The sequence below is a fragment of the Anopheles arabiensis genome, chromosome 2, assembly GCF_016920715.1.
Source record: "Anopheles arabiensis isolate DONGOLA chromosome 2, AaraD3, whole genome shotgun sequence".
Lineage (NCBI taxonomy): Eukaryota > Metazoa > Arthropoda > Insecta > Diptera > Culicidae > Anopheles > Anopheles arabiensis.
In genome coordinates, this window is record NC_053517.1 from 58,504,836 (window position 1) to 58,517,573 (window position 12,738).

Here is a 12,738-nt window from a genome sequence, read left to right on the forward strand (position 1 = left end):
AAAAAAAGTTAACGTGTGAAGAGCAGCAACCGTTCCGGCCCTCTTGTGACACCAGTTCGCTGTATTAGTGTGCATGTAAAAAAAAAAAAAAAAAAAAAAGTTTTGGTGACAAAACGAACAACGCCCCTCATCGTGAATCATCGTGTTCGTTGTCTAGTGTGTGTGTGTCAGGCAGAAATTTTGGAAAACAATACGAGCAACACCCTCACCGTGGATCATCGAGTTCGTCGCTTTTGTGTGCATCAAGAAAAAAAAAATGGTGACAATCGCGTTCGTTGTCTATTGTGTGTGTCAGGCAGAGGTTTTGGGTAACAATACAAGTTACACCCTTACCGAGGATCATCGAGTTCGTCGCTTTTGTGTGCATCAGGCTAGAGTTGTGGTGACAAAACAAACAACGCCCCTCATCGTGGATCATCGTGTTCGTTGTCTATTGTGTGTGTGTGTCAGGCAGAAATTTTGGACGACAATACGAGCAACACCCTCACCGTCGGATCATCGAGTTCGTCGCTTTTGTGTGCAACAGGCAAAAAATTTTGGTGACAATCGTGTCTTTGTTTATTGTACGTGCCAGGCAGAAATTTTGGGCGACAATAGGGGAAGGTAGGTAAAGACGGACACTGCGGGTAAGATGGACACTTCTCATAAATACATGAAAAAGGTAATTTTCGAGTAATTCAAATATGTAGAATCCAAACTGAAGGTAAAACAACACATTTGAGAACATTTTTGGCATAATATATATAAAATTGGTTAAATCCACGAACAAAACAAATTTTCAATCATGTGCACCCTTGTGGATCTAATTTGACTACTGCCGATCTTAAGCTCTACAACTTGTATTGTTTATATTTCCGGGAGTTTTATTTCATGAATAGGTTGTCGTGATCATTAATGAAAAAACTGGCGAAAGAACGAGAATGGAAGCAATACAAAATATTGTTTTCTGCTGGTTTAAACATCTTGACACCAAAGCGGGAAAGACGGACACTTTGTTGTAGGGAAAGATGGACACCGAATTTATTGATTTATTTTACTTCTCATATCAATTGGTGATGAATAGATTTCTTCAAATACCTTAAATAAGGGCATTCGCAGGCTATAAACCAATCAGCAACTAGAGAAAGTATTGAAATAAGTGAGAAATGAAACACCGGTCAAAATAGTAGCCGCTCGTTTTGCTATTGCTCGCTCGACGCTGATGAGACGCTTCACGAAATCCAATATCTTCTCATGACTTGGACAACTTTAAGCAATAAAAAGATGAGGCATTTACGACATTGTTCAGGAATGGATGAGAAATTCTATGGGATTACAAAAATCAAATGTTGAATTTTACCATGGTGGAAAATGGATTGAACTAATAACAAGTTCCTCATAAATACTGAGGTCGTGGACTTTTTGCGGAGTAATTTCCTAAAAGGAAGTTCTAGACTGTTGTTCTGTAAGCTGGAGCAACGTTAGCTGCGCGATATGTCAATAATGCTTTAGATGCTGCATTCTACGATATATTACAAGCGCCGTTTACAATTCCTAAACTCATGGCTGAATGAATCGCCGTTGCAATAGGCCAAGAATTGGTTTATAAACGTACCAAGACGTGGAAAGCGATAGAATTTGTTAAAATACTGTAAAACTCTTCACTTTCTAACCTTTTCTACAGGTGTCCATCTTACCCTTCATGGTGTCCATCTTTCCCATATCAGGTGTCCGTCTTACCCGAACATTTCAAAACTGCACGAAAAAAACATGTTTTTCATTCATGAAAAAAACGCAAAAATCGATGGAAACTTAAAAGTTTTAACACATTTTCTGATAAAACATGAGTGTAAGATAATGTATGCACATTTTCATGGTCGTTGCACTTAATAATCCATAGATTTTTACCATTTCCCTTAACGTGTCCGTCTTTACCTACCTTCCCCTACAAGCAACACCGTGGATCATCGAGTTCATCGCTTTTGTGTGCAGCAGGCTAAAACTTTGGTGACAAGACAAGCAACACCCGCAACGTCGATCATCAAATCATCACTTTAGTGTGTGTACAGTTACGTGAAAATTCCTAAGCGAGCAGCCTATCTCGCCTTTGTCTACCGACAACCTAATGAAGAAAGCAACCCGCAGCGCTGTGGATGAGCGGAAAAGTGCGATCAGAAACAAAACAACAAAACCGAAGGTGAGTACAGAATTGGTGGCGGCTGTGGGTTCGGTAGTGTTCAGACAAAAAACTTGCAACAAGCAGACAAACAAAAACGCGACAATGACGACAAAACTTGACTTAAATTTAGGATTAAAACTAATTAAACCATATGATGGTAATTCAAAAGACCTTGCGAATTATATAGAAAGTGTTGAGTTGTTTCGAGAATATTCAGAAGGTGTAGATGAGCATCACTTTTTAAAATTTTTGAGAACCACACTGACAGGCGTAGCACATGGAGTTATCACTCCTGCTAATACAATTGAGGAGGCGCTTAAACTCCTAAAAGAAAAATTCGCTGTAAAAATGACACCTTTGGCGGTGGAACACGAGATGGGAACCAAGAGGCAAGGAAAGCGTGACATTTCCGAGTATGGGTCAGAAATTGAAGCTTTGTCTGCAAAACTAGCAGCGGCCCATGTTTCAGCTGGAAATTTTGTTTCGGAAGGTTCTGCGAAAAATATAGTGGAAACAACAGCTATACGTGCGTTTATAGGGGGACTATCCAATCCAACAACAAAATTTTTTCTGAAAGCAAGAAATCCTCCCACACTAAGCAAGGCGATTTCTGATGCTTTGGAATGTTCCTCTGAATTTGAAGACAATGATGGAAACCATGATGCATTGTGGAACCATCGACAAAACTGGTACAATCGACCACCCATGCGAGCCCGAGGTGGTTATCGCCGACCATCTGGTTTTCGATACTTAAGAGGAAATCAAAGGGGAAACAATAACGCATTTCGTGGAAGTTCATCATTTTTGCCAAATAGGTCAAATCCAAACAACACACATCAACACGAAAACTTTTCAGCCAATGATGCACCAACGCAGGAAGAGGAAGACGTAAATTTGTTGGATTTATTTCGTTGATTTTGATATAATCAAAACCGTTAAAATTTTTGGTCACCTTTTTTCAAAAAAAATCCAATTTATTATCGATAGCGGAGCATCTTGTTGCATTATTGCACAACGATGTATTCCCAACCATGTATATATTAATCCTCATAATAAGTTTATGGTCAGAGGCCTTAATGGCAATACTCAAACTATGGGATATATCGACACGACAATAACTATTGATAATAATAAATATCCTATTCGTTTTCATGTACTAAATAATTTACCGTCAGATATTAATGAGTTAATTGGTACCAATTTCTTAAAACAATTTAATGCTATTTTTGATTTTTCTAAAATGAAAATTTCTTTTACCCCACCTAAATATTATAATAATTTTCATATACCTGCAAGAACTGAATTACTTACATATGTTGATACAGATACAACTGAAATGTCTGTAATAATGAGTGAACAATTATCGCCACATGTTTTTGTTGCCAACAGTTTAGCAACACCAATAAATGGGAAACTTCCTGTTAAGTTAGTTAATTTTTCAAACAAACCAACTTCCATTAAAAATTTCAAACCAATAATTCAACCTGCTGAAGCTTATAATATAATTGAATTTAAAAGAAACGATGAAAATACTGACAGGGCCAAACAACTTCTTAAAGAATTAAATTTAGCACATTTAACAGATGATGAAAGAAAAATGATTTCAAAATTGTGTTTAAAATTTAACGATATTTTTTGTCTCAATAATGACGTTCTTAAACCTTCAAGCTGTCTTCAAGCTAATATTAAAGCAAAAACTAATGTAACACCAAGCTATTCAAAGCAATATCGGTTGCCATATTTTCAGAAAAGTGAAACAGAAAAACAGATTAATAAAATGCTGAATGAGAACATAATTGAACCCGCTCAATCCGACTGGAATAGCCCTATTTTATTGGTACCTAAAAAATCAACAAATGATACGAAAAAATGGCGGCTAGTAGTAGATTATCGGAAAGTAAATTCAGTTATAGTTGAGCCGGTCTCGTAGTACAGTCGTCAACTCGTACGACTTAACAACATGCCCGTCATGGGTTCAATCCCCAAATAGACCGCGCCGCCCTACGTAGGACTGACTATCCTGCTATGGGGGGGAATCAATTAGTCACTGAAAGCCTAAGCCCACAAGTGGGTACAGGCAGGCCTTGACCGACATCGGTTGTTGAGCCAAAGAAGAAGAAGAAGAAATTCAGTTATACAAGATGATAAATTTCCACTTCCTAATATAGAGGAAGTAATTGATTCATTGGCTGGTGCCAAATATTTCTCGCACCTTGATTTGTCACAAGGATACTACCAAGTTCAACTTAATAAAGAGGACCGGCCAATAACAGCATTTACCACAGCAACGGGCCAATATCAGATGACAAGATTACCTATGGGTCTTAAAATCAGCTCATCAACTTTTTCGAGGCTTATGACAATTGCTTTGTCAGGACTAAATCAAGAAAAATGTTTGGTTTATCTTGATGACATTATTGTTTTCGGGAAAAACTTACAGGAGCATAATACAAATCTTATTGCTACCTTTACTAGATTACAAAAAGTCAATTTAAAATTAAATCCTGAAAAATGTCATTTTCTAAAAAAAGAATTGGTTTATCTTGGACATTACATTTCTAATGAAGGGATAAAACCTGATCCAGCAAAAATTGAATGTATTAAGAATTGGCCTGTACCAACCAGCGCAGATCAAGTTAAACGATTCATTGCGTTTGCCAATTACTATAGGAAGCACATACAAAATTTTGCTAGCATTTGTATGCCGCTTAATATGCTCACAAGAAAAAATGTTCCTTTCAAATGGACTCCAGAATGTAATCAATCATTTGAAACACTTAAACAAAAATTTATAAATCCACCACTTTTAGACTTTCCGGATTTCAGCGAAAATAATAAATTCATATTACATACGGATGCATCGGGAACAGCCATCGGTGCAGTCTTACAAAATAAAAATGGCAAAATAAACTATGGTACAATAGAAAAGGAATTGCTAGCAGTAGTGTGGGCTACAAAACATTTTCGTCCCTATTTGTTTGGAAAAACATTCGAAATTTTCACTGATCATAGACCGCTGGTCTACTTATTTACAATGACTGACCCATCAAGCAGACTCACTAAATTCCGCCTTGCATTAGAGGAGTTCGATTTCGTGATCCAGTATACAAAAGGAACTGATAATGTGGTGGCAGATGCACTTTCTCGAATGTCAAGTGACGATCTCAAAACAATCAATCATGACGTAGTACTAACAACAACAAGGTCTATGATTTCTAAACAAAATGACGCTTCTTCAGACAAGAACATTCCGAACAATCCACAGCCTTCATCAAAAACTGTATTCGTAGAGCTCGTAGTTTGCCCTGAGATAAAAAATGTTGTAGCAACAAACGAAAAAATCAAAATTCCCGATACACAAAGCATAATTCATCTACGGAGAATATTGCTCGATATTTTGAAAATAAAAAAGAAATAGGGAAAGAGGTGATACTGGTAATAAGGAAATATGATGAGAAGATCAAAAAACTTCTTGAAAACATCAAAATGATAAATATAAAAAACCTTCCAAAAATAGTAGTAATGCAAAGGGATATAAAAATAATCAAAGATTGTGAAAAAGAATTAAAATTGCTCATTATGAACGATCATCATATTCTGCCTACAGCAGGACATGCAGGAGTAAATAGAATGTTGAAAACCATTAAACAACGATATACATGGAAGGGCATAGATACAGATGTACGGAACATGGTTAAAAAATGTAAAGAGTGTCAGGTGAACAAAAAGATAAGTGAACCAAAAATACCATTAACAATAACGTCTACTGCTAGCGAGCCCATGGAAAAAATATATTTAGATTTGGTAGGACCACTTGTGAAAGTAGAAGGTTGTGAATATATTTTGACAACACAATGCGATCTTACTAAATTCATCACAGCAACACCTATTACAGACAAAAGAACGGAAACGGTAGCAAAGGCATTCGTAGAAAAAGTAATTCTCAAATATGGGATACCAAAAATCATTTGCACGGATAGAGGAGAAGAGTTTATGTCAAAACTATTCATCGAACTTTGCAAACAACTTAATATTGAAAAACTAAATTCCACGGCATATCACCATGAAAGCATAGGAGCCTTGGAAAATTCACATAAAATGTTAGGGAATTTCCTAAGAATCCATTGCAAAGACAACCCACTAGCTTGGAAGGATTGGATTCAATTCTATGAGTTTTCGTACAACAACATTGTACATACAGTAACAGGTTATTCCCCTTTCTTTTTATTATATGGCCGACTGCCTAATATTCCTTCGAATTGCTTAGAAAACCTTAAAAGGAAATGCATTACGATTTAGACAACTATATAAAAACCTTACAAGCTAAATTGGTAATTTCACATCGAGAAGTCAGAGAAAAGCTCATAAATAACAAACATAAGGTAAAATTAAAGTATGACCAAACAAGTAAAATCAAGATTTTTGAGCCAGGAGATCAATGTTTGTTGAGAAATGAAACGGCTAGTAAGTTAGAGCAACCATTTTTAGGACCTTATACTATTATTAAAGAAATCGGTCCAAATGTTGAACTAAAGATAGGTTATAGAACAGAAATCGTCCATAAAAATAGGATTAAGAAATATTGTACGTAAAAAAAAAAAAAAAAAAAAAAAAAAAAAATTTGGTTGGGCGTGTTATGGCATTATGACCAATATTGCCATGACCTGAAACCGTTGTGCACGGTTTAAGCGATAGCGATCCGTCTTGACATGCTGTCAGTTTCGAATAAAAAGGATTGCGCAGCTCGCGCTGCGCATGATTTAGCGTCCAAGCTCCAACTAAACACATCGTGTTTATTTAATATTTTGAAAGAACATAACACGTTTAGTATGTTATTCATCGCTCGCTGAAACGTAGAAGGGGCGTTCTTCAAGCCAAAAGGCATACGAATGAATTCGAAATGACCTTTCTCGGTGCTGAAAGCAGTTTTCGGTCTGTCTTTTAGTTCTACCTCAATTTGGTGAAAACCAGATTTTAGGTCTAGTGTTGTGAAGTACGTGCTGCGACCTAGCTTATCTAAGATTTCCTCAATATTCGGGATCGGATACTTATCGTTAATCGTCTTTTCGTTAAGTTTACGATAATCAACGACGATTCGCCATTGTTTTGCACCATTTGAATCGGGCTTTTTCGGCACTATCCAAATTGGTGAAGTCCACGGAGATATCGAATGCTGTATAATGCCATCAGCAAGCATCTCGTTTATCTACTTTTGAATTTCAGCTTTGTGGATGTGTGGGTATCTGTATGATTTGCAATGCACAGGTATCTCATCTACCGTGTTAATAATGTGTTTAACGGATGTAACGCAGGATAGTTTTTCGTTGTCTCTGGGAATGATGGAAATGTTTTCATAAATCACTTTTAACAGATGTTCTTTTTCATCTTGGTTTAAATTATCCGTTTTAATCATATTTTCTATTTCAGTTTTCGAAATAGTATCAGGTGTTTGTATCGTATTGTTAACTTCGGCAATTTCATCGACTTTGAAAGTTACTACTGGTTTGGTAAAAAAGAAAACCATTTTTCTTCCAAAATTGCTTGCAAGTGCTGTAATATTGCTATTTTTTGCAACATAAAGTCCTGCCGGAATAACGATATCGTTAATGCGAACATCATCGGGTAAAAACACATTGCCACTTTCGTGTGAAACCGGTACCTTGATTTGTGTTACTGAATTGGCTTCCACTGTGTGCGTTTCTGGGTTGAGTTGTCGTATACTCAGGTCTATGCTTGTATTGGGAAAGATAAGATTATGTTTACCCGTATCCAAAACAGCTTGGAGTTCAGAAAGGCTTTCGTACCCTAGAATGCCGTCAAAATAATTATGAAATTTGAACAAAAAAATGTAACATCCGAATTGAACAATTTTGTATCGACCTTTTTATTTGCGTAATGCGTGCCGTTACTATTTGCTATCGATATTGGTTTGCATTTTTTTCCATCGATTTGGGAAATACGTAAGGCGAAATGAAATTTTTATTCGATCCACTATCGACCAAAATTTTTGCGCATTTATTATCGATATGTAACAATATGTAAGGCATTCCGTTTACTGCGTTTACCTCTGAGGCAGAGGTGCAAAGACCTCTTGAAAATTTACTCCGTTATCATAGCGCTGTTCAGTATCCTCGCTAGTGTGCGTGAATAGTTTTACACCTGTTCTTGTCGTATCGACTTCCATCGGTGTGTGCTTTTGCCTACTGCTGTTTAGCTTCTCGGAACTATTCGGCTTTCTAATGGTGTTAGTGAATGCGTTCGTATTCCGATTTTTTGATGAAGGGTCAAACTGTTTCTGATAAGAAATCTTCGTTTCGACACAAGGTGCTAGTATTTTATTTGTGTGTTCCAGATTTTGAAATTTGCAAAGGAACGAATATGCAGATTCCAAATCTTCGGGTTTAGCAGCTTGCACGTAGCCAAAATATTCTTTATTTAGCCCTTTTATAAAAGCGGCAAGACATTCTTGGTCTATAAAATCATTTATAGCCTGCCAATGGTTACAATACAAGTCTTTTTTTCTTGCCAAACACTTCATATCGTGTGCAATTTCTTTTGTACGCTTGTAGTACAAATGGATCGAACTATCCATTTTCATAGACCACAACATCGTTTGATAGGTAGCCATATCTTTTTTAATTATTTTTTATTTATTTTTTATTTATTTACATAACTGCTGTCTGAATTGAATTCTTAACAACATACCTATTAACTAAACTTATTAAATATTTGCTCGGAGGATGGATCGGAAGGATGGTAAGGAGAGGTGATGGTCAAACAGGTGTGCGCAGGAATTAAACAATCTCACAGCACGTAATAAAGGGTAATTTAAACCAACTGAAGTGCGTCGATTTGGAACAAATAAAGGAGCACGAGGGCGTAAGGAACGAATTGGAACATAGAAATGCTGGGATGAAAGAATGATATGTGAATCCACAGCATTAGATATGAGCGAGGCAACAAACATTATTTGAGAAATGTGACGGCGTTTCTCCAATGAGTCCAGACCCAACAGCTGGCATCTTTGTGTAGTGACCGGAGGAGGAAATACGCTTTTCGGATCTCATTAATACGCCACGCACTCACAGTATATGTGTTCCAGCTGACAGTTCTAACTCAACTGACGATTTATTTTCTTCAATTCCATTCCTTGTCCTTCTCTCGCTGTTGATACAACTATCCATCTATCTCCTTTTTTTTCTTTTTCTCTCTCACTCTCTTCCTCCCATACCTTATAATCCCTACAATTTACCTCTCTTCTACTCTCCGGTATTGAAATTTAAAATTAGTAATTATACATAAAACAATTATTTTATAAAAATACAACAAAAAAATCCAATCCCTTAAACACCGAAACCTGTTTTTTATATGTTTTTTTTTATCCAATTTCGTCTACTTATTCCGAGAATCTAGTACAATCTAATATAATTCCATATCGTTTAACCGTACTGGTTTTCGTATCTGGCGTTGTGGTCTCTGCATTTCTATCCTATCATTCGTACATGGAACCTGTGATGAATCTATTATCTCTTCCATATTTTGGTCATTTTCATCTTCCATTAAGCCTTCATTTCCTGCACTGCTTGGGATTAGTTTAACGTCTCGCACATTTCTTGTAAACTCAGTACCGCTCTCACCACGAACAACCACCTTTGCGCCGTCCCTAGCCAAAACTGTGTAGCTTTCTTTAGAAAACGAAGGATCTGTCTTCGTTTTCTGGGGTACGTAAACTAACACTTTGTCGCCTACTTTGATGCTACTAATTTTAGCACCTCGACGATCATCCGCGTATTTTTTACTAACTAATTTAGCATGAGCATCAGCTTCCCGCACGTCAGCCCTATCCAGGTTACTTCTTGCATCCCATAAACTAGGAAAAGTGCCCCTGTAACGCCATCCCACAAGCAGCTCGAAAGGAGTAACACCCAATCTAGCATGATGTTTGCGAGTGTTATGTAGGTGGACATACTCCTCGAGGGCTTCACGCCAGTTTCGCTTTTCTATTTTCGCCGCAGCTATTGCTTTAATAATACCTTGGTTTTGGCGTTCAACAGCTCCATTGGACTGAGCGCTTAGTGGTATGGACTTACGAACCTTTACTCCCTTATGCTCCCAAAATTCTATAAACTCTTTACTTTGAAAAGCAGGCCCATTATCACTTTGGATAGCTAGTGGTAAACCCCATGTCTTGAAAATCTTGCATAATGATGCATTGGTTGAACTTGCATCAATAAGCCTTAACTCCATAACGTGCAAAAAACGAGAGTACGTATCTACGCAAGCCAGTAAATGACCTGAGCTACACTCTTGTACTGAAAGAAAATCAATTTGTAGTACCTCCCACGGCCCTTCCGGAAGATTTCGACTTATTAATGGGACTGGTGGATTTCTCTTTGACATGGATAAACAGGTCATACAGTTACTAACGTAAATCTGGATAACGTAACGTAAAGCCTATTTAGACATATTAGGCCACCAGAAATGGTCCCGTAGAATTCTTTTGGTGGCGCTGCTGCCCACATGACCTTCATGTGCTGTAGTCAATGCCTTTTCCCTTAACGATTTAGGCAAAACAACTAGATCGTCTTTGAAAACTAGGGAATCAAGGGTCGTCAGCTGCTTTGACAAACATTCGAAACGACTCTTCTGATGCAAGCTCGATATCTGACCATGACATACTCATATGCAACGTATCAAGAGCGTATAACATATGCCTTTCGTTGTCGTCGTCGAACGGCTCATCTACTTGAGACTCATTTATCAGGCGAGACAATACATCTGCAATGTTCTGATCTCCGGGAATACATTTAATTTGGAAATTAAATGGTAAGAGACGAAGGGCCCACGTTTCTGCGCGTGTAACCGATCTTTTCCCTGATCTATATTGGCTGCCAAAGATAAATTTGTTTGCTTCCGAATCAGTCCAAATGGTAAAACTGATATTCGTAAGGTAATAACTAAATCGCTCGACTCCCCATACTATAGCTAACGCCTCCTTCTGTGTGTGAGGGTAACGCTTTTCTACTTTCGTTAACGACTTCGAGATACAAGCTATTATTCGAGGCTTTTCAACTTCATCGAACTGAACCATTACCTCTCCTAATCCAAGTGGGGAGGCATCCACAAATAACTCCGTCCTATCTTTGTGATCAAAGTATCCTAGTTTTGCGATTGAATTTAAGGCTATCCTTTTTATCTCGTCGAACTCAAAATCTTCATACTTCGTCCAATAAAATGTATTTGAATTTGCTAGTGCTCTCAACTTTTCTGTCTTTTCGGCTCTGCTGGGAGTAAATTTCAAAAAACTTTTCACTTCTTGAACAGTTTCTGGCTTGCGGAATCCTGCAATAGCTTTCCTTTTATCTTCATCAACACGCCAACCGTCGTGAGAAAGAAGGAAGCCAAAAAATTTTACGGATTGTTTTCCAAAAACACATTTAGCCGGGTTTAACATAACATTATGTTGTCGCAAGCGAGATAAAACATCACCAAGATTTCGATCATGCTCTTCTTTCGTGTTCCCAAATACGAGGATATCGTCAAGGTAATTCACCGTACCGGGACAATTTCCTAACACAACTGTCTGCAGAGTTTCCTGGAATATGTCTGGAGCATTGCACAGGCCGAAAGGTAAACGTATGAATCGATATGTATCGCTCCCAGAGAAAAAAATTGTTAAGTGTCGGCACGATTCGTCTAAAACGATATGGTAAAAAGCGTTGGTGAGATCGATGGTTGAGAACCAGTGAGCCTCTCGAAGTCTAGCAAGTATTTCTTCCAAAGTAGGCATCCTAAAAGGAGTTCTTATGACGCATTTGTTTGGCCCTCTCAAATCTACAACTAATCTAATATCCTGTTTACCCTTAGGCACTACTAATAGTGACGAGCAAAACGATTTATCCATGCCACTGGTTACCTTCTCTATTATATCGGATGCTAATAAGTCCTGCAGCCTCATCTCAACCTCTGCTTTAAATGCCGGAGGAATGTTTGTAAACACTTTCCTTGATGGTGGCAAATTTCTGTCATAGGAAAGCAATACCGGTGGCACATTAAACTTTGGAAAATGCGTTTGCACTTCTACAGCACACATTTCTCGTGGACTTGCAACATGTTTCATTTCTTTTGAGTCTTTTATTGGAACCTGTAGACCTAGCTGTAATACGCTATACCTAGTTGCTGTGCTACGCCCTAACAGTGCTTTCGCTCCCGGAACCACATAAAATTTTTCAAGCAAGCAAGGGCGGTCTGCTGTGATGGTAAATTCGGCTAAGAAAGAAGCCACGACCTTTATCGGCTGGGTAGTTGCGTATGCTTTCAATGGTTTGTCAGTTCCTTCCTTTATGGCGTAAATTGGGTGAGATAAAGGATCACTCATCAGCCGATTGAAAACGCCGTCCCCGATAGTGTTCACCTCAGCACCCGAATCTATTAAAAAATTAACAGCAACTCCGGCCACAGAACCTATAACAGAACCTGTGCTTTCCATACCAAGCCGGTCCAATGAGCACATCACGTATTCCTTTTTTACTTTTCCTTCTGATGCACCGTTAAATAATGCTGTAGCAGGATTAATCGCT